The 22,726-nt window shown below is 49.3% G+C and overlaps 1 protein-coding gene across 2 annotated transcripts in view; it reads right to left on the minus strand.

The window, feature by feature from the left end:
• Nucleotides 1–22,726, minus strand: part of LOC147705920 (deoxynucleoside triphosphate triphosphohydrolase SAMHD1-like) — a 1,309,615-nt gene that overhangs the window by 1,130,809 nt on the left and 156,080 nt on the right. The gene's annotated exons all lie outside the window — the stretch shown is intronic.

A 22,726-nucleotide genomic window follows, 5' to 3' on the forward strand; every position in this document is an offset into this window, starting at 1 on the left:
ATTTAAACCAGATGAAAAGCCAGTTGTAAGGGATATATGATATGATATAGAAATCAAGAATGTGACAAGAAAACATGAGAAAGATGAAAATGAAATAAACTCAATGAGTGAAATTAGAAGGGTTCTTGACCGTGAATGCATGGAATTGTGGCAAGAGGTTGAGAACACAGATGTTGACATAAATAGAAGATTAGAGGAACAAAGTGCCTTTAAAGAACAAACAAGTGGAGAACAGGTGTTTCCCAGTAGTATAACAAGGTCTGGGTGTCCATTCCAAACATAGGGTGTGATAGAGAAAGGACAAAGTTTCCCTCCGCTGGAGTAGGATCCCTTCATGTACAAAATATACAGGGAATGACAAGTTTTATACAGAGAAAAGAAAGGAAATAGTGACTGGACACCTAATGAAATAGTAGCGAAGGGAGTAAACAGATGGTATAATGTTGTCCCATTTACTAATAAATGTGCGGGGTGAACAGAAGGTATGGTGCCATAGATGAAAGTGTGGCCAAGATCAGGATCCTTTGACCCAGAAATGGTAAATATGGCGGATTTATGTATTTTTCAAGGTTATGGGGACCCAGAGTGGGATCATGATTACATGCAAGAAAGTCTGTGTGTGTGGAAGAAATATGCTATAAGGTCAGAGATATCTTATGAGGAACATGGTGGCAGGAATACCACTGTAATACAGATGCCCCTGATGTATGTAAGAAGCAGGGAGCACAGCCTGTCTATGTTCCATGGCAACACATGGATAAAGAAAATCTAAAAGAAAGGCCTGCCTCCATTACAATAAGAAGCAGGGAAATGGATAAAAGCATTTGAAAATGTAACAGCTGGGATACCTTTGGCTCTTGTGGATGTAAAGAGCCCGTTGATCTCAATAGTAGGGGATGAGGTGGACAGTATAATGACAAGTACAGGGATCCAAGGAATAACTATTACTTAAGGAAAACATATTGGGTCTGCTTTTGGAGTAGTGCGCTCCAGGGTGTAGACTGAATTAGGGAATAGGTACCAAGACCGACCAGACATTGGGGCATTGATGCAACAAACTACGTCTCCAGGACAGTCCTATGCAGACTACAGAACAATGATGAAGAAAAAGTGGGAAGCAGATGTAGGACCTGTAGAGACATGGGAGGTAGTTGCAGATTACTCTGCAATGTTTTAAATAGTGACAACCAGGAGACATACAAGACCATTTAGATCAGGTTGTGGCCTTAGATGTAAAACCCTGGGCAAAAATACAAGCACATATTATACATTTTTCTAGAAAAAAGGAAGAAAAGGAGAGGAAAAAAAGACCAAAGTGGCAGAGCCCAAGGTAAACTGGTGACACAAAAATATAGCAAAATGAGAAGGAACAGACAGGAAAAGAAATGACTGAGCATGTTCCTGTTGCAAACAGGATGCAAGAAATAGGTAATAGAGAGGAGACACAGATGCAAGGAAGAAGAATTTTTAAATGCCATTACTGCAGTAACATTGGACATTTTATTGCTGAATGCCGCTTTAAGAAGAGTGATGAAGAGCAGGGAGTGATAGGAATGTGGGGAGAGGAAGGGGAAGACAAAATGTGAACACGTCATGGCCAGCGCCTCAATACGGTCCTTATCAGTAAGTCCCCTATCCTCAACTACAAATAACTCAACTACCACAGGTTTATATGCCAAACAGCAATTTGCTAATGTACCTGTTCAAGGGACACCAGCACCTCTTGTACAGACAGGAGGCCAGCCTCTGGTGCAGACTACTGCATTGGTGAGCACAAGGAGTCAAGGAAAGGGGGAGTGTGTGACAGGCTCAGGAGAAATAGGTAGCCAGCGGGTCTTGGTTAAAGTAGGCTTTATTGTACTATAAAGATAATCAGTACATGTTTTTCCCATAGGCACTGTTCTGCGTGGAGAATGACTCCTTTCGGACCTTCGAGTACAGGGCTTTAGGTGTTCAGCTCGGGGATGTCTTTCCGGGTTCCGTCGGGGAGGTACTTCGTCCGGTTCCGTCTTGGCTCTCGGAACAAACAAAACAAAATAGTTTTTCATGAGAGAAGTGTTCTCGAATATATACAAGTGTCGGGGAAAAGGAGTGAGGAGCAACAACCTGTGCAACACGTCTATGTACAGTGACAAGATGAGGGGTAGTGCTCGGGATAAGGGTAAACCGGGACAGGGGGATACCAAGTTTATACAGTGGGTACGCCCTTACGTCCGACCTAACCCCTGATCTTGTTGCGTACCTGGGTGAGTCACACACCTCCCCCGGGTGTGTGGCAGGGCGGCTCGTGAAGACGTTGGCCTCTTGGCTTCTTCTCCGTCGCACGCGCCGCTCCTTCTCCAATCTCAGCTTCTTCGCACTCTCTCAGGTCTTCCTCCGTTCCGCTCCGCTCCTCCGCTACACTCCACTCCACTCGCCAACTCTCTCCCTCGGCGTCTCCTCCTCACTCCGGGTGAACAAGCACACATCTGTTTGGTGTTCTTCCGTATAAGACGTCTCTACGTCCTATGATCGACCCGCCCACTCTTCTGTTGTATCAAAGTTAAATGGCCAGTCTACCATGTCATCCTCCTGAGTTCGCAATTCACTATCGATGGGCTGTGGAAGGCAGAAAAGAGGGGATGAAGGAGGTGAGAGTTGTCGAATTGTTCCATGGACATGAACAGGAGTATACGGCGGGCCCACGCCGTTACAGAGTGATTATTCAAGGTGGAAACCCCTTTGATCATACAGCCTGATGAGACGCATCAGGGAATCTCAATTGTTCTATGGAAGCTAGCACTCTAGACCCAGAGGAAGAACCAATGGTAGAAATTATTATAACAGGAAGGAGGTATGCTTTCTTGGTTGCTACAAGGGCAACAAAATCTTGCCTCTCAGAAGGAAATGTTCCATTGTTGTCTGCCACCATGGATACACAGGGCTTCCCTGCTGAAGTACGCGACATTCCATACACAACACACGTGCCCATAAAAGTGGCAGGAGTGTGAAAGCAGGAGCGTCTCCTTATCCTCCAAATTCACTAGCAAATTCATTAGGAAGGAATATCATGTCTAAATTAAACATGACGCACAAGTTACTACTTGTGTAACGATATATCTGTAAGAGACATTAGTTAGTGATAGATTCCTTACCTTAGAATATCCCCAGGCGTCAGACTGGATCCGGAAATTTTTGCGTAGCAATACCCCTGCGCGCTGGTAGGCGTCGTCTGCGGCTCCGCGTCCGTCGTCGGCGTCGTGAGCGCCGGGATGACGTCATCGGAGTATATAGACGGCGCCCATGCGCGCTGACGTCAGTTCTGATAACACAGCTTTTCCGCGCCAGATACGCAGAGCCATGATAGAACTAACACTGGTGCCATTGAAACTAGGGCCCTGGAAGGGGATGACCTTAACCCTAAATATCGGTTCGCAGAACGGGGAGGATGGGAGGGCGGTAAGGAATCTATCACTAACTAATGTCTCTTACAGATATATCGTTACACAAGTAGTAACTTGTGCATCTGAAAGAGACACGTTAGTGATAGATTCCTTACCTTAGAATAGATACCCCAGCAATACCAACCCCGGTGGTGGGTCTGCGAACCAATATCACACCAGAAAGTCCTGGAGGACGGAACGGCCAAAGAAGCCATCCCTCCGGACTTGACTGTCCAGGCAGTAGTGTCTTGCGAACGTGTGCAGCGAGGCCCACGTGGCTGCCTGACAGATGTCCTGCAGGGGGACACCGCGGCCCAGGGCAGTTGTCGTTGCCGTGGCCCGAGTGGAGTGAGCCCGCAATCCAGCCGGGGGCTCCTTCCTCGCCATAGAGTAGCATGCTTGGATGCACAAGATGATCCACCTGGAGATGGTCCTCTTGTGTACAGCCTTTCCCTTCTTCGCGCCCACGTAACCAACGAAGAGTTGGTCATCCACCCGGAATTGGCGAGTGCGGTCCAGGTAGTAGGAGAGCGCACGTTTTGGATCCAGACGGTGGAGCCTCTCTTCCTCTTTCGAGGGATGCGGAGGCGGAAAGAAGGTGGGCAAGGTGATGGACTGCCCGATGTGGAAGGCCGTGACAACCTTGGGCAGAAAGGAAGGTCGTGTACGCAACACCACCTTATCAGGATGAACAGACAGGAAAGGCGGAGAAGAAGAAAGAGCCTGGAGCTCACTCACCCTCCTGGCAGAGGTGATGGCAACCAGGAAGGCCGTCTTCAGTGTAAGGAGACGAAGAGGACAGTTATGAAGTGGCTCAAAGGGAGCACACATCAGATAGGTGAGAACAAGGTTCAAGTCCCACTGGGGCATCACGAAGGGAACAGGAGGGAACATGTGTGTGATGCCCTTCAGAAATCTACTCACTATAGGGGACTTGAACAAAGAAGGCTGATCTGGTAGCCTCAAGAAGGCTGAAAGAGCAGAGAGGTACCCTTTAAGAGTGCCCAGAGCAGAGCCCTGCTGGGCAAGGGAAAGAAGAAAGAGCAGCACTTCCGAAAGGGGTGCAGAGAGGGGATCCACAGCCTTTGCTGCGCACCATGCCACAAATCTGTTCCACCGGCAGGCGTATACCGACTTAGTGGAGGGACGCCTGGCTGCCAGAATGATGTCACAGACTTCGGGAGGCAAGTCAAAAGGCCTCAACTGCCGCCGCTCAATCTCCAAGCTTGTAGGTGGAGACTGGACAGGTTCGGGTGCAGGACCGTCCCCTGCTGCTGCGACAGAAGGTCCTCCCGAAGAGGCAGACGAATCGGGGGATCGACTGACATGCTGAGTAGCTCGGGATACCAGTATCTTCGCGCCCAGTCCGGAGCCACAAGGACGACCTGGGCCCGGTCGCGCCTGATCTTCTTCAGCACTCTGGGCAGAAGTGGTATAGGCGGAAAGGCGTACAACAGACCGCAGCTCCACTCGCGACGAAAAGCGTCTCCGAGCGAGTGCCGCCTTGGAAACTCCAACGCGCAGAACTGCTGACATTGCGCGTTCTCTTCTGTGGCGAATAGATCTAACCAAGGCTCTCCCCACTGTCGAAAGAGACCTTGCGCCACGTCCGAGTTCAGACGCCATTCGTGATCCATCATGCACCGGCGGCTGAGTTCGTCCGCCCTGGCATTCAGAGAGCCTGCCAGGTGTTGAACCACCAGGGTCACGCCCTGATGTTCCAGCCACTGCCAGAGGCGCAGAGCCTCCTGGCAAAGGGTCCACGACCCCACACCGCCCTGTTTGTTGCAGTACCACATGGCGGTGGTGTTGTCGGTGAACACTTGCACCACGCTTCCCCTGACAGAGGGGAGGAATGCCTTCAGTGCAAGACGAATCGCCCGCAGCTCCAGAAGGTTGATGTGGAGCCGGGACTCCGCCGGAGACCAGAGGCCTCTGATCTCCGCCTCTCCCATGTGGCCTCCCCAGCCCTGGAGGGACGCGTCCGTCACAACTACGTGCTCCGGCTGGGGTAGGGAGAGGGGTCTGCCACTGACCCATTCGCGGTCCGTGAGCCACCACTGCAGTTGCTTCGCAGTGCCCTCCGAGATCAGGACATGATCGGACAGGTTGCCCTGATGCTGGGCCCACTGAAACTTCAGGTCCCACTGCAGAGCCCGCATCCGCCACCTGGCGTGACGCACCAGAAGGATGCAGGAGGCCATCAGTCCCAGAAGCCGCAGCGTCAATCTGACCGAGACTCGGGATAACGGTCTGAAGACAGGAATCAGAGCCTGAATATCCCGAACCCGCTGCTCGGGTGGGTAAACCCGAAACTGCGCCGAGTCGAGAACCGCTCCGATGAAAAGGAGCTTCTGAGAGGGACACAGGTGCGACTTCGGCACATTGATGGAGAACCCCAGCAAGTGCAGGAGGTCTGCCGTAGTCTGGAGGTGGTTGACGACTGTCTGGGGCGAGCCCGCCTTCAACAACCAGTCGTCGAGGTAGGGGAAGACTGATACCCCCTGCCTGCGCAGATGGGCTGCGACCACCGCCATCACCTTTGTGAACACCCGTGGGGCGCTGGTAAGGCCGAAGGGGAGCACGGTAAACTGAAAGTGCTCTAGGCCTACCGTGAACCGCAGGTAACGCCGGTGGGCCGGCAGGACGGGGATGTGGAAATAGGCGTCCTGCAAGTCCAACGCTACCATCCAGTCTCCTGGGTCCAGGGCAGCCAGGACCTGAGCTAAAGTGAGCATCTTGAACTTCTCCGTCCGGAGGAAGCCGTTGACGTTCCGCAGATCCAAGATAGGGCGTAGGCCCCCTTTGCCCTTCTTGGGCACCAGAAAGTAGTGGGAGTAACAACCACGTCCTACTTCTGGCCCAGGAACGCGCTCGATGGCCCTCTTGGCCAAGAGGGCCGAAACTTCCTCCTGCAGAAGTTGCAAGTGATCCCCCGACACACGGTGGTATTGAGGTGGCATGGATGGAGGGGAAGACTCGAAGGGGAGGGAGAAACCCCTTCGGACAATTTGCAGCACCCACCTGTCCGAAGTGACTGTATGCCAGTGGGAGAGGTGATGGCGAACCCTGCCTCCCACAGGCGTCACATGGGCCTGAAAACTCGGACTAGGAAGGTTTTGAGGCGGGGGCTGCTGAGGGAGGTGTGGACTGGCCTCGCCGCTGACCCCGACCACCGCCACGGCGGTTCCCACGTCCGCCACCGCGCTGCTGGACATTTTGCGGCGTGTGGCTGGCGGTCCGTGGAGGGGCGCCCCTTCCGTGGCCACGAAAGGAGCGAAAGGCACCCGATTGCTGGCGTGGGGCCGTAAGGCCCAAGGACTTGGCCGTGGCCCTGGAGTCCTTGAAACGTTCCAGCGCATGGTCTGCCTTGTCGCCAAAGAGGCGACGGCCATCAAACGGCATGTCCAGGAGGGTGGCCTGGACATCGGCCGAGAAGTTGGCGGACCTCAACCAGGCGTGGCGTCGAACCGCCACCGTCGTTGCCATCGCCCTGCCCAGTGAGTCCGTGGTATCCAGCCCACACCGGATAGAAAAGCGTGCCGCATCTCGGCCGTCCGCAAGGGTTTGGCTGAGTTTAGCCCTGACCTCCTCAGGGCATTGTGGCAGCACCTCCGCAACCGTGTCCCACAGAGTGTGGGTGTAGCGGCCCAAGAGACAGTTGGTGTTCACTGACCGTAGCCCCAGGCTCACAGACGAGAAGACCTTCTTCCCGAACTGCTCATATCTCTTGGATTCCCTGTCGGGCGGGGCCGACGGGAATGCGGATTGGGAGGTAGAGGCCTGGATGACCAGGCTCTCGGGGGTGGGATGGGTGGACAAAAAGCATGGGTCGCCCGGTGCCGGGCGGTAGCGTCTGGCCACGTTCCTGTCCACAGGGGAGCCTGTGGCGGGCTTGGACCAAGTGCCCAGCAGAACGTCACACAAGGCCTCATTGAACGGCAGAAGGGGCTCCGTGGAACCGGACTGCTGTTTGAGGACCTCAGTGAGGAGATTAGTCCTCACGGCCGCGACGGGGAGCTGAAGGTTTAAGGCCTTAGCTGCCTTCGTCAACACTACGCTGTAAGCAGAACCCGCCTCCGAAGCCACAGTCGGGGGCGACGTAAATCCAGTGTCTGGCGAGGTGTCAATACCACTGGCCTCCCCAAGCTCATATGTCCAGTCCTGATGCGACTGGCAATCGCGCGCCAGAGGGTCCTCGGACCCCTCCCATTGCTCCTCGTCACCCGGCTCCTGGAGACCAGGATTAACAGCCAGGGCCTCCTCGTGGAGATAGAAGTCTCCGAAGGCCGACGGAATCGGCGCCCAGCGGCGCCCCTCCGACACCTGAGTAGGACCGTAGGAAGCATTGGGGTCGGCAACCACATCGGCTGCCGGGGACGACACCTGAAGGGACGGCGCCGGTGAGGTCGTAAGGTCGACCGGCGAGGTCCCGGATCCGGAGCCGGATCCAGCGAGGTCGCGCGGCGCCGGGACCGAAGTCGCCAGCGGCGCCGGGGCCAAAGCACCCGACGTCGTCGGGGCCGAAGCGCCCGACCCGGAAGGACCTCCAGACGGAGCCGATCGGCCCGAAGGCGCCACGGGAACCGACTGAGGAGGGAGGGCCCTCATGGCCATGAGGTACCTCTCGACCTCCTCCTGCGACGCGCCGTGCCCAGGGACCCGGAGGTGTGGGGCAGGCGGCGACGCTTGCGACTCCCGCGGAGCCGCGTGGGCGGTGTCGCCCGAGTCCCCGGTCGCATCGTGCGAGCGACGGGGCGGGTCGGAGGATCGATGGTGTCGCTCCGACCTCTCATGCCTCTTACCTGAGGACTTGGAACCGGACGATCGGTGACCACTCCCGGAGCGTCGATGACTCCGACCTCGCGACCTGTCCCTCGACCTCCCGTGGGACCGGGACCGGGACCTGGAGCGGCGCGGGGCCGACTGCCTCAGCTCGAGACGCTTGCGGGACCGCTCCCGCCTAGCCTTCGACGTCAGGGCCCGGCAGTCGTCACAGGATCGATCGTCGTGGTCGAGGCCTAAGCACTTCAGGCACCGGCGATGGGGGTCCGTGACCGACATGAGTCGGCCGCACTTCGAGCAAGGCTTGAACCCGGGCATCCCTGGCACCGATAGTCGAGAAGCGACTAAATAGAGGATCAAAAAGATCAAAAAAGTTTTCAGTCAAAAAGTGACTGGGGGTAGAGCTTCTTCCGGATCTGCGCTAGCTGGCGCGGAAAAAAGAAGAACTGACGTCAGCGCGCATGGGCGCCGTCTATATACTCCGATGACGTCATCCCGGCGCTCACGACGCCGACGACGGACGCGGAGCCGCAGACGACGCCTACCAGCGCGCAGGGGTATTGCTACGCAAAAATTTCCGGATCCAGTCTGACGCCTGGGGATATTCTAAGGTAAGGAATCTATCACTAACGTGTCTCTTTCAGATAATAAGGTTTTCCTCTGATGGGTCCATGATGTGAAATATTAGGTCACGCGAAATGTATGATACATTTGCTAGGAATACCAGAGGAAAATTAGGTCGGAAGGGCAGAGCCAGAGCATTATAAATTGCAAGCAGATGAAGTACTTACATTCTGAAGACAGAGGAAATACTTTTAGGGAGAAGGATGGAATTGCCACCTAGACTAATTTTCAGGAGACAAGCTGGTGGTGATTAACTGGGACAGGTCAATACCCTTTACCTTGAGTGCACAGGAATACCCAGTGGGTGGTGTGCCCTGGTGGCATCAGATAATAATGGAGGAATTTGGAAGATCCTGATTTTTCTTATGTATGGTCTGAGACCTTGTGACATTCCTGACTCAGATTTCTTTTCAGACTATCCCACCAGAACTGAGATTTGTACACGCACTACATCCTTGTTAGTGCGTGTTTACCGTGCACAGACCACATTATCAATTGTGCCATCCCTCTCCCTTGATATTGAAGCGCTTGCAGCGGTCCCACCATGTCTCTGGACATCAGCTCCAGGCGTAGTAGGACTGAAAATATCTGCAGAACCATTTAAGATAAACTTGAAGCCAGGTGCACAAGTGCCACGTGTAAAACAGTATCCACTGTCCAAAGAAGCAAAAGAAGGTGTTAGATATATCCGCTGCCTTTGACACGGTGTCACATGAACTTCTTCTCGGCCGATTGAGAGATGTGGGCATAGGAGGTGTGGCTCTGTCATGGTTGGAAAGCTTTCTTTCGGGTCGTTCACAAGGTGTCAAGTTGGGCTCCCACTTCTCCACCTTTAGGGAGCTCACCAAGGGAGTGCCACAGGGCTCATGCCTAAGCCCCACGCTTTTTAACGTGTATGTGGCCCCCTTGGCAAACATTATAAGATCTTATGGGTTCACCCCGGTGTCATACGCTGATGACACCCAGCTTTTATTTCCTTTCCATACTCTCACACCCGCAATCCAAAAATCATTTGCAGACGGAATGAGAGCAGTGGCACACTGGATGGCACAGAACTGCCTCCAATGCAACGTGACCAAAACTGAGGTCATGTTGTTTGGGAGGGCAACTCTAATGTGGTCCCCAGACTGGTGGCCCTTAGAGTTAGGACCTGTCCCAAGTCCGAAACAAATAGTCATAAATCTTGGCATACGGCTGGATCAAGCACTCCTACTTAAGGAACACACTACCCAAGTCACAGGTGCATGCTTCCGTGCGGTTGGGCTGCTTCGGCGCGTTTTTCCATTTCTGCCAGACAACCACAGGAAAACGCTTGTTCAGACTTTAATAATAAGTAGGATGGACTACTGTCATGGCCTATACATATCGGCCAATGAGGAACAACTGGAACAATTACAAGTGGTCCAAAACACTGCAGCGAGGCTAGTTCTCAATGCCCCCCCCCCAGAACTCCCTCTGGTCCCCTTCTTCACCAACTCCACTGGTTACCGGTAAAGCAGCGTGTTAAATTTAAGATATGTTGTACCATACATAAATGCCTGTTTGGCAATGGACCCAGATACTTAAAGGAAAAATGTGTTCCATACACCCCTGGACGTAATTTACGTTCCAGTAGCCACCAATTGCTTCAGGTTCCAAGGTTTAGAAGAGCCAGACAGGGAGGTCGGGCCCTTTCTTACAAAGGCCCTGTCCTTTGGAACTCCCTACCCCCTGTGCTGAAACAAATTACCAGCCTTGAATCCTTCAGGAAAAACCTAAAAACCTATCTCTTTACCCTGCCTTAGGTAAAACTTCTCTTCTAAAACAGCTAAAAACCCTGATAGAGACTAACCAGTAGAAGCACAAGCGCAGAGATATCCCTTCGGGAATTGAATCAGGCGCTATATAAGGAAATAAATAAATAAATAAATAAATAAAATAGCAGGACCAATATGAAGACTGAAGGATCAGGGAGTCCAGTATTCCTGACCATCACCTTGTAACACAGCAATGTATCCTGTATAAAAAAAATACAGGTAATACTTGGAGGATGGTACTGGATTTTCGCCCTCTTAATGCAATAGTATTAGCAGAGTACCCCATAGTGCCAGACCAATCTGTGATATTGACTAATATACCAAGTGACAGCAAATCGTTTTCTGTGGTGGATCTAAAGAATGCTTTTCTTACCATACCTTTAAATCCTGACAGTCATTATTTGACAGCCTTCAGTTTTGTGGTGAACAAATCGTGTACTCTATGCTTCCACAAGGCTATTGTGCGTCTCCATCTGTGTTTAATTGTATCAAGAGATGATTTGTTAAATTTGCAGTCGGACAGTACAGTCTTGCAATATGTAGAATCTGAATGTGCTTTGGACACTATCAATCTCTTAACGCTACTTGCTACTAAGGGATACAAAGTGGACAGGAAAGAAATTAGTTTGTGCACCAAGAAGTGCTGTATTTAGGCCAAGTGTTGCCCGCAGAAGGCAAAAAGATAGCAGGTTCTAGAATACAAACTATACATGATCAGCCTCAGCTCAAGGCAGTAAAAGACATGCAAACATTTCTAGGCCTTTGTAATTTTGTACGTCAGTGGGTATTTGATTATGCTATCATACAATCACTATCATATGCAATAAAGCACGCTATAACTGACAACAGAGACATACAGTGGACTGATGACAGTGTGAGTGTATTTCAGAATTGAAAGAACCAATTGCTTCAGCCCCAGTGCTAGCAAACCCAGATTATACAAAGTTTTTCATCTGTTTTTCGTTGCCACTTAGTATTCCATTATGTCAGTCCTTACTCAAAAACACCCGATGGGTCACAAACCCGTTGCCTATTTTAGTGTACTATTAGATCCAGTAATAAAAGGTCACTTTCCTTGTGAGTGAGTACTTGCAGCAGCAGCAGCTTTTGCAGTAGAAAAGAGTAGTACTATTACGGCAGGTTGCCTTATAACACTGTATGTTGAGCACTCTCTATTTGCTGTGCTGCAGAAAAGTAAAAGTACACTGACCACTCAAAGAGCGACCGGTTATGAAGTAATACTGTCAAACCCTTCTATCTGCATTCAGCGAGTACACTCAGTCAACCTGCAACTTTTTTTAGTGCACCCACTAGAACCCACTCATCATGACTGTAGTGTAACATTGGTGGAGGATTGGATTTCCAGATCTTCTTTATAGATTGACAACTTCAGGTAAAGTTATAATGCCCCAGTCACTAATTATAACATCCCTTAAACAACTTCATTTGCAACACACAATTCTAAGAGAGTAATGATGGGTGATGGGTGAATTAAATAAAAGCTGGTTCATCCATAATCTAGGACAATTGGGTGATGTATTCCTAGCTTCATGTGATGTGTGTTAACAGTACTCTAGGAAGAGATCACTAAAAATGCCTTCATCCTCCATTCCAAGACCAATAGGTGCTTTCATAGAGCTACACATAGACTTTGTTGATATGATACAAAAATGTAACGAACATAAGTACTTGTCAGTAGTGGTGTGTCCATTTTCATGATGGATTGTAGCGGGACCCTGTTCCAGTTGTGATGCTTACCAGGCAGCCAAATTCCTAGTGAGAGAGGTCATAGCGAGGTGGGGGGGTGGTTCCAACAGCAATACGTAGCGATAATGGCAAAAACTTCGCTAACACAGTATTTTAGCAGAATAATAAACTATGAGTGGAACACCTGTTTACCTCAGCTTACTACCCAAAGAGTAATGGAATAGTTGAAAGGATGAATGGCTTATTAAATATCAAAGTGTCAAACATTTGTGAGCTACAGAAAAATAATTGGCTTTACTGCCATCCCCTTGCTCTGTATGCATTGAGAAGTGCCCCTTCAAAACATCATCATTTGACCCCTCACCAAGTTGTAACAAGTAGGCTTTCTAATTTTTCCTTTAAACAAAATCAAATAATTTGTTCGGTTATTAAGTCTGCATCAGAAAGTGTTTGGCAAGAAATGAATGCATACATGTCTGACTTAAAAGCTGTACATGTGTATTCTAAACAGGTTCAGCTGCAACAGGCCAACAGTAATGCACCACCCCTGCCTTTGTCGACAGCCATAACAATGGTTCCTGGGTCTTCGTGCGCAACTTATTGAGAACATGGAAAAACCTCAAGTTTCTAGGCCTCTACCAAGTCACACAGAGCACGCCAAAAGCAGGAAAAGTGGAGGGGATGAGGAACTGGGTGCACGTAACAGACCTTGGGCCAGATGTAGGTAACTTCAATTTACCGATTCTTAAATACCGATTTTTACCGAATCGGTATTCCAGAATCAGTAAATGAGATGTAGGGGAAAAATCGGTATTATTTACCGAATCAGTAAAATTCGGTATCGGACATTCGGAATTTACCGAATCGGTATTTACCGAATCGGTACTTCCCATTCATTGCTATGGGCCAAAATGCCCATAGGAATGAATGTGAAATACCGATTCGGAAAATACTGATTCGCTAAATACCGATTACCGAATCGGAAAGCAAGCAAAAGTGAAACCTAATAAAACAGCCAATCAGGTGCTACCACCCTCCCCCTCCCTACCAGGAAGTGGCTACCCAGGCAGCTGCAACTAATTAGAAGGTTCTGGAGAGGCAGTCAGAGCAGAGCAGAGACACAGAGCAGCAAAGAGAGTTTTGTTGAAACTACATCTAAATCAAAATGGCAAGCAGCAGTGAAAGTCATAAGGCTGAAAGAAAGAGAAAAATAAAGTTCAGCAGCATGGAGCTGCAGGTACTGGTGGAGGAGGTTGTGAGAGTGCACAACAAACTTTTTGGCAGGCACTCCCTCACTGTTCCTGAGTCTGCCAAACGAAAAATCTGGCTGGTAATTTCAGAAAAAGTCAATGCAGTGGGAGTCACAGCCAGGAATATTGAGGATTTAAAAAAAAAATTTTATGACATCAGGAGCCTCACCAAGAAGAAGATGTCTGAAATACACAAGCAGGCTAGTGTCACCGGTGGAGGCAGGAACCCAGCGCCCCCCCCTGACTGACCTGGAGGAGTTGGTGGCCTCAACCATTGAGGCAGAGAGCGTCTCGGGACTTGGAGATGTTGATAGCTCAGCCAGAGCAACAAAAAAAGGTAATACGCATGCGCAGCATGACACCCCATCCCAACCTGCTTCCCTTTACCCTTTGTGGACAAGCCAACTCCAGTCCAGTACTGCTAGCACTATACAGGAGCAATGCATTATGGGAAATGTAGTCAGCTAATGTAAGACCATGTGTAACTGCGCAGACATCAGCAAGTCACTGAAAGTAATGCAGATAAATGAAAGTGAAATGTGTAAAGCATTTATTGTAGTGACTGTGACACAGTAGCACACAGTTGATATGCGCTTATTTATACCTAGGTGCAAAATCAGCCAGTCGAGCCACAGAAACAGAAGGGACTGCACCAGCGAGGGAGGAGAGTGATGAAGCAGGGCCAAGCCAAGTACAAGCCTCGCAGGAGGAAGGTGACACGACTGGCATCTCCCAAGAAGATGAGACAGTACAGACCCCAGAGTTCCTGCACTCCCCGCAGCTGTCACAATCCCCTACCCTGGTTTTCTCACCAGAAACCTCCCCATCACTGTTCCTGTCCACTTCTGCAACCCCACCAGGCAGGAGGCGTGTCGTGGTCCCACTACCAGTAATGGAGGCAGCAGAGGATGAGGGTGAGGCTCAAATCAATGTACATGTGAGTTCTGCAGCACAGCAGTCCACTAATGAGCAAGTCACAGCGCGCAGAACACAACGCACTCCCAGCAGTGCAGGTGGACGTGGAGATGGCACTGTGTTCCGTGGGCTGGAGGGGAGCATGGTGCGCATACAACAGATGCAGGGCAGATCCATCCAAACCTGCCATCGCAAATTCCGAGTCCTGAATGAAAAAATAGGAGACATGGGGAAGGGCATGAGTGACATTGTTGAGTCAAATAGGGAGGTTGCAAACACAAATGCGGATATTGCAGCTGGGATGCAGCAGATGAGCAACTCGATTACACAGCTCTGCTCCAAACTAAACAGTCTGTCCCACACAAGGCGCAGGGAGGCCCGTGTCCACAATACGGCCATCAATCGTCTGGCCACTGCCACATCCCTGCTTTGCCGTAGGGGCATAAATATGCAGGAGTTCTTGACCCAGAACACGGCTAAGGTCACAAGGGGCATGGCCAGGATCACAAGTGCACTAGAAGCTATGCTCATTTCACACACTGCACAGAATCCAGCCCTGGACGTGGCAGAGGCTGAAGACAGTAGCAGCCGGAGCAGCATGGCAAGCGCTGTTCTGGAGCCACGGAGGAGTAGCAGGCGCCCAGCTGAGGCTGCAGGGCATGCCGAACAAGGTGAGAAACATCCTAGTGGCTCAGGGAAGCGCGGGCGCAAGTGACTTTACCGGGCATGGGTAAATTAACCCGGGACATACAGTCCCCACGTTTATAATGTTTGTTTTGTTGCACTTCCGTGCTTGAACGTTGTGGCAACGTTAAATTCCGTTGTTCCCATACACAACCTGTCTGTGTCTCATTACTTACTCAGAAATAGTTGCGTGTAATCTCATCACGTCTGTATCTGCCATCACTTGGTGTTGCCACTCCAGCAGGTTGTGTTTCAGGCACAGCAATGTCGTCGTCATGATCCTCATTGTCTGACAACTCCACCTCAGTACCCTTCTTCACAGCAAGGTTGTGCAACATAGCACAGGCAGCAATGATCTTACAGCAGGTGATGAGGGTATACTGCCTTGCACCTCCACTCTTGTGCAAGCACCTGAACCTGCTTTTCCAGATACCAAACGTATGCTCCACTACATTTCTTGTGCTCTTGTGGGCCCGGTTATATCTCCTTTGGCTGGGTGTTGAGGGGTTGAGGTTGGGGGTGAGTATGAAGGAGCGGAGGGCATATGCACTGTCTCCTAAAAGGAAATGGGAATACATTACTTGCATGCATACATGTACTTCTAAATGCAATATACGTTATGGGGGTCGCACACTGTGTCTTACCTAGGAGGTATCCTTCACCAAATTCCCCTGCAGTCAGCCGTGCATAGATGCCGCTGTTTTGAAATATATAGGAGTCGTGGGTACTCCCAGGGAATTTTGCCACAAGGTCAGTGATGGCGCACTTTGCATTGCAAATCACCTGCACATTGATGGTGTGCGTTGACTTCCTATTCCTGTATATATATTCGGTGGCAGCAGGGGGACAAATGGGAATGTGCGTGCCATCAATGCAGCCAATGATATTGGGGAATCGTGCCATCTGGTAAAAGACTGATTTTGTTTGGACCAGCTCATTATGGGTTGCAGGAAAAGATATGTAATGGTCCATCCTCTGTAACATGGCGTCAAGGAATTTGTGGAAAAACCTTAACAGGCTGCTCTGGGTCACCCCACCTACCGCAGAAACCACACTCTGGTAGCTACCAGACGCAAGCAGGTGTAGGCTGCACAGCACCTGCACGTGTGGTGGGATAGCGTGTGCCCTTGGGGTAGTGTGCTCCAACAGTGGTTGGAGGTCCCTGATGAGGTCCAAGATGGTGTCTGAGTTCAATCTGTACCTCTGGAAAATCTCTGCCTCTGTGAGCATGAACAGGGTGATCCTCTCTCTGTAGACCTGGTCCTCTCTCTGCCATTCCCTCTCTCCTTCCTCCTGTAGCCGTAGCCGTCTTGCAATGACATAAAATGCCGCCATTGTGCAAGAAGAATTGCATTTTGGGTCCATTTTTATGGGTTGCACCTGGTTACCACCTGATTCCAATCCATGGCAAATACTGACTCTTAAATACATTATTTGAAGCAAATTTGGTATTTCAGTGCTTACCTACATCTCATTTTTCAATTTTACCACATCTTATTTACCGATTCGGAATTTTACCGAATCGGTAACTTTTCCGATTCGGTAAATATACCAATTCGGTAAATGTTCCGATTCGGTATTTTACCGATTCGGTAACTTTATCGATTCGGTATATTTTCCAATTCGGTATTTTACCGATTCGGTAACTTTACCGATTCGGTAAATTTACCGAATCGGACGATTTTCGGACTCCTACATCTCAAATGCTCAATACCGTTCGGTAAGCTGCCCCTCCTTGGTGTGAAGAAAGGTATAGCACGGTCCGGAAGTGGGCGAAGAATGCTACCTCTGGCTGTAATACTATTACACACAAGCATTTGCAATGCAATAGGTCTCGTATTTATGAGAGTTTAAGCTATTGGCATATTAAATGTCAATGCCTTTTATTTTTGTTTTTTAAAACATAAATAAAAGGCAGTGTCATTTACAATGCTAATAGCTTAAACTTGAGTAAATGAGAGACCTATTGCATTGCAAATGCTTGTTTTTAAAGCGGTCCGGTCTGTGGATGAATGATCGAGTACAATGGAGCTACAAAGCGGACATCACTGCAACGTTAGCCGCCATCTTGGTGTAGAAAGAGCTGTGTCTGGACTGGACAGCAGCGGTCGCATGCTGAGACTCTTGAGACCTGGTGGTGTTGAAACTGTAATTTAGCCTCAAACCTAACTCAGGGAATTTCGTCCCTCAGCTGAACACGAGGTATTCCCAGATGGTGTGTGTCTGTCCTTCGCTTGGTAAATCTTGAGTGCTCCTTTTTAGCATGTGTGCACAGTGGCTAAGAGCACAGACTTCTGCAAGTGTGGGGTGTTTCATAAATGCATGTGTTGATTGTTCCCTTTCCCCAAGATGCTGCTTTCATTCTCACTGATCAATGCAATAGTTTTCATTCTCTTTTCTATGTATTTCTTTCATTCTCCCCTTCATTCGTTTTCATTCTCATTCTCTTTCATCCTTGTGTATATGTGTAGGATGGTGGACAATCCTAGCGTGGGGACACTCCTTTGGGAGTAACTAGGCACTTTAGAAATTAACATATTTTTTGTACATCTCACTCCCCCCCCCATATCCAATTCCACCTACACATCTCCACATGACGCTTTCCACATACATGTATGGGTAAAGAAAAGCGTGGCATTTGATTGGAAGTCCGCCCAAGGGCATGCAAATGCAATCTAGTTTATTCATATGGCAAACAGACCTCAGATAGTGGACATCACGCGTCCACCGTGAATACCTATGACCTTAACACAGCGTTCCTGTAAGGATTTGTTTTAATGTGAGTGAAACACACCCCATCAGATGATTTAGAGTAAATGTGGCTGCAATAACATACAATGCAAGGCAGTGTAATACCACATGGACAGTCACAGCTAACTATGGCATCTCCACAGCTATGATAAATCTTATAGCGTGTTGAAACAAACCGCCGGTACATGGGATGTGTATAGTACGAACAATGTGTGGAGCTGCCTGGACCCGACTTCCTGTGGCGACGTCTTCTCTTGCAGAACTGCTGCTGGGCTGCCGGCGTGAAGCAGGTCTGAGTACTAGGAGACTTGTTCCATTGAAGCAAAGACACAGGAAGTAATTGATGCATGCGCGGAAGGATATATCCTTCCCACTGGAAGACTTTGGGAGATGTGCTTACTATGAGCATCCTCGCACTCTTGCCCCTTTCTTACTCAGTACAAACCACTCTTACGTAAGAAGAGCGCTCTTGTTCACAACAGGTAAGGGGGAAGTGCAAGAAACACAGCTTCGAGTGCTGTCTAAACAACCACACCGCGGGCATTAGCAGGCAAATTCCACGCCTCACTGAAATATTCAGCAGCCTTTTAAGTGCTTTCCAGCCTCTTACCATGCATCTAAATTCCCCTTTCTGTGAATTCCTGGAGAGTTCTCATGGCGTGAGCTGGAAAGCATGGCGATTACTCTGCTTGGATGATATAGGTGCTTAAAGCATTTGTTGGCTAGCGCGTCCAGCATATGTTATTTCTGTTCACGCTGCTTGATCTCTGAATTAACTGAAATTGTTTGACCGGCAGAAACCGGCGCACGCATGCACGTCAGTACAAGTGCGAGGCATGGTGTCGCACTGGAACTTACTTAATCACATAATCACTCCTCTACCCTACCCACAGCAATGCAGCCTAAGGTATCCCCAAAAACCAACTAAGACAAAGAAAGGCCCTCGGCCTGAAACAAGAAGCATGTGTGATTTTAAACTACAGCTTATTTTATCCCAAAGTGCATGTGAAATGAGTAAGAGATCAGCTGTGGCCACAGCAAACTGTCAAATGTACTTAATGTCTGGCAAAAATGTCATCAAACTGGCTCATTCTCGTGGCGCTCCATTGAGGAACATACCTCACTATAATGTATGTATGCATGGTACATAAGACTGCTGGGATTCTTGCTTTAATGTTACCTGGGCAGCATAAATGCATTTTCTGCATTGGTTGAAGCCATCTTTGGTCATTCATGAAAGAGGCACATTCAAGTAAGTGGCAAGTAGTTGCTCCACGCTCTATGCTATTCATTTTCAAGAATCTCTAATACACATTATTTGTTTACAATTGCCCTTCACTGTGCCGAGGTTCAAGGAGGGATGTAAAACTGGCCTACAGTACACATGTGCACTTATAATGAACAAGCTGCGCAAACACCAGCCTGTGATTTAAAAAAGGTTCCTATTGTTTCATATGAAGAGCAAACATGATGCACGGATGGATGTTTTGAGGACAATGCAGACCTTGTTTTCCCAGTTCTGTTCAACTACCAGAGACAGACTCCCTTTAGGAGTTATGGATTACCTGCTTGTGCATGTGCATATCTACACACACCTCATGGCCCACGTCATATATAATAAAGACTGAGGTATCACTATGCATCCTGCAGCAATCTCTAACAAGGAAGCAATTCATCTGTCTGCTGCCAATGTCTTAGTTCGTTATTGCAAATGCCCTGTGTTGTGCTCGAACGTCCATGAATCCTGATCCACGCTATACAAACCCACACATCGAAAGAAAAAATGAAAATCCAAAGCGATCGCTAAAGGTCCTTTTGCCTATGCAGTGCATGCGCGCTGCATAGGAGAGACCTATTAAGACAGAGCTCTTAGCGTATATTCATAATAATAAAGAAAAACATGAATTGGCCTTTATTGGCACATAAGAGCATACCTACCACCCCCTGAGTTAGATACCTCAGGCCTTAGACAGGCATACTAAAGCAAGGCCTGTCTACTATCCTAGAAGATAATCAGGTGATTTGCCCCCCCTCCCCAGTTTTGCCCAGAAAAATAACACATAACATGTTTAAACTGACACATTCAACTACAAATGGTGCACCTTCGAGGTCATACTGGCCATAGATACATAACACAGTGCACAAGAGGCTGGTATGAAAGGTCAGTGTTTGGGCTGGTTCTTTAAGGTTTGTGGGCCTTTTTTTGTCTGATGGGCCACTTTCTATGGTTGATTTAATTGATACTTCCACAAACATTGCTTCTAACAAGCATAAATGCACGAAGAATTGTAAGGCTGACCAAGACTTTTTGTTGATTTAATATTTTTGGATTCCATATTATGCAATGACTTCAGGACCCCAGGAAAAATCATATTTTGTCCTTCGGGCGTTCTTTTTCCCTTTTGTAATAACATTTTTCTGGTGTTCTCTTTTGGCCATTTGTGGTTGCTGCAGAAACCAGTCTCCTTAAATGGGTTTACACCATCTGAGCAATTATTTCACCTTATTACAGTAATAAGCAACTAGAAGATGACTAGGAAAGCTTTCCAAAGGCCACACAGGAACACATGACCATACATTTTTAGTAGCTCTAGCCATGTTTACTATATCATGGTCTGTTTCTCCTTCATTCTCTTGACCAGAAAAACATGTTTATAACCAGACACTCAACTCCCTCTTACAGCCCCTTTCCTTGGACAATATTCATATTGAGCAGTTACACGAAATATAGCTGTTCGGAGGACGCTGCTGATGTTGTATGTATTTTTTTTAAAATTTTATTATGAAAGTTTTATATAGCGCTGGCTAGACCCGGAGATATCAGAGCGTTTTACATAAGGTTCCACAGAAATTATAAAATTACATCGGTTACACGTTACATCAGTTACTAGAAGAACATTTCAAGAGTGTAGAAGACGAACTAAATGGAGCTTAGAAGGGTAAGGGGGTGGAGTAATGGGGTAGGAGGTAGTTAGGATGGAGCCGGACTTTGGGCAGAAGGAGAGTCTGCCCAAAGTGCGGCTGCGAAGGTGAAGGCCGAGGGGGTAGTCCACAGCCCATCTTCTCTTTAGCTATCAGGTAGCTCCACCGGGCATCAGCTAAACAGCTAGGTCTCAACTGGAAAACAATTCTAGAGCAAAGAGGCAGGATTAATGGAACATTACGGAGAAACAGGGTTGAGTAAAGGGGTAGGAGGGAGAATACAATGGAGAGACGAAGTTCTGGCCAAAGACCGGCTGGGTAGGTGACGGCTGAAGGGGTAGTCCACAGCCCGTCTCCTCTTTAGCTATCAAGTAGCTCCACCGGGCATCGGTTGAAAAGCTAGGTCTCCACGGTCAGAGGTAGGTTCACAGATTCTGTTTCCTGATGGGTAGGCCGGATGGGGGATGTGTTAGAGGACTGGCCAATGACTGTTTTTTCTAAGAGTAGTAGCACGAAGTGGTAGGGACCACCGTTGTTGGGTCCCTCTTATCTCTGGGATCCCCTCTTTGTGCTGCGGGGAAAAGACGCATCCATAGAGAGTTGTCCCAGATATGAGCCCAGGTCCTTCTAATCCCCTGAAATGGTGGGTCTCCTCGAGAGGACTCATAGCGGCCATCTTAGGGTCAGGCATGTGCTGGGGGTTTCCGTATCTCACTGTGCCTGGGTCATCTGTTCCTAGTCTTAAGCCCTCTCAAGGTGCCTCAATGACTATCTCCAATTTTCTCCCCCTGCTGCAGGGGTGCCACCTCCGTGATCTCTCATTAGGGGGGGGGGTTCCAGCCACCATTTTGAAGTCAGGCAGGCCGGGACAGGAGATTTCTCCCCTCCCGGTGGTCGTTTTCCTTGCCCCCTTTCACTTGGCTGGGTGGAGCCCACAGCTGCGAGACCCGAGGAGCCACAACAGTCTACTAACCGCCTCGGATTGCTTTCCCACGTGTCTGGTGGGCCCTCTGGGGGTTGCGTCTCCCGTAGCACTTCTCGATGTTTCACTTCTGACAGTTTTGGAGGGTAATCATTCTCAGTGCAGCCGTGATATCCCTGCAGCCCGCACTGGTTTAGGCGCTTATCGGAAGTTGCACTCAGGTAAGGATCAGCCCTATTTGCCGGCGAGGGAGGGCAGCGCAAGCTCCAAGACACCGGGCAGAGTGGGGCAAACCTTCCCTCCCTGCGGCTTCCCCCCTTTTACCTTGCTCAGACGCTGATATCCTCTTTGCGGGCAGCTCCGACACAGCTCGCTAAACGGGGAGGCTCCCAGTGCCATAGTTGGATCGGATGAAAGTCCCGTTTTAGCTCCAACAAGATGGCGGCTGTAGATATTTCATGTTCGGAGTCCCAACGCCACGATCGGGTCACCACCAATAATATTGAACTGCACTGCATACGGGACATCCACGAGCCCTCACAACGAGCCACAACTCCACATAATTCCCCTCAGATGTTGGTGAGTTCTCGCTTGAGCATGACATCCACCTCACATCGGCCGCGGCTTCCAGAGCCAAGATGAGCGTGGCATGCAGTCACGGGGTCAGGCAGAACTTGTTTGCCCCAGGAGCGGTGTCAATCTGTTCCCCCCACGTAAGGTAGTCAGATGTCCGCAATATTATCACCCCCGGTGCGATAACAGGATAGATTAATGCCAGATCATTGTCGCAAGGAGCAATTAAACACCTCAAACTCTCCTAACCTACATTTAGAAAATAAGTTGATATCAGGAGAGAACAGAGTGAGGAAAAAGCTACTTACCAGTATGCATCTGTTCTTGGCATGTAGAGCTGCAGATTCGTATACTTCGTTGGGCTTGGATGTTTGC

Source organism: Lissotriton vulgaris, chromosome 7, assembly GCF_964263255.1.
Source record: "Lissotriton vulgaris chromosome 7, aLisVul1.2, whole genome shotgun sequence".
Classification (NCBI taxonomy): domain Eukaryota; kingdom Metazoa; phylum Chordata; class Amphibia; order Caudata; family Salamandridae; genus Lissotriton; species Lissotriton vulgaris.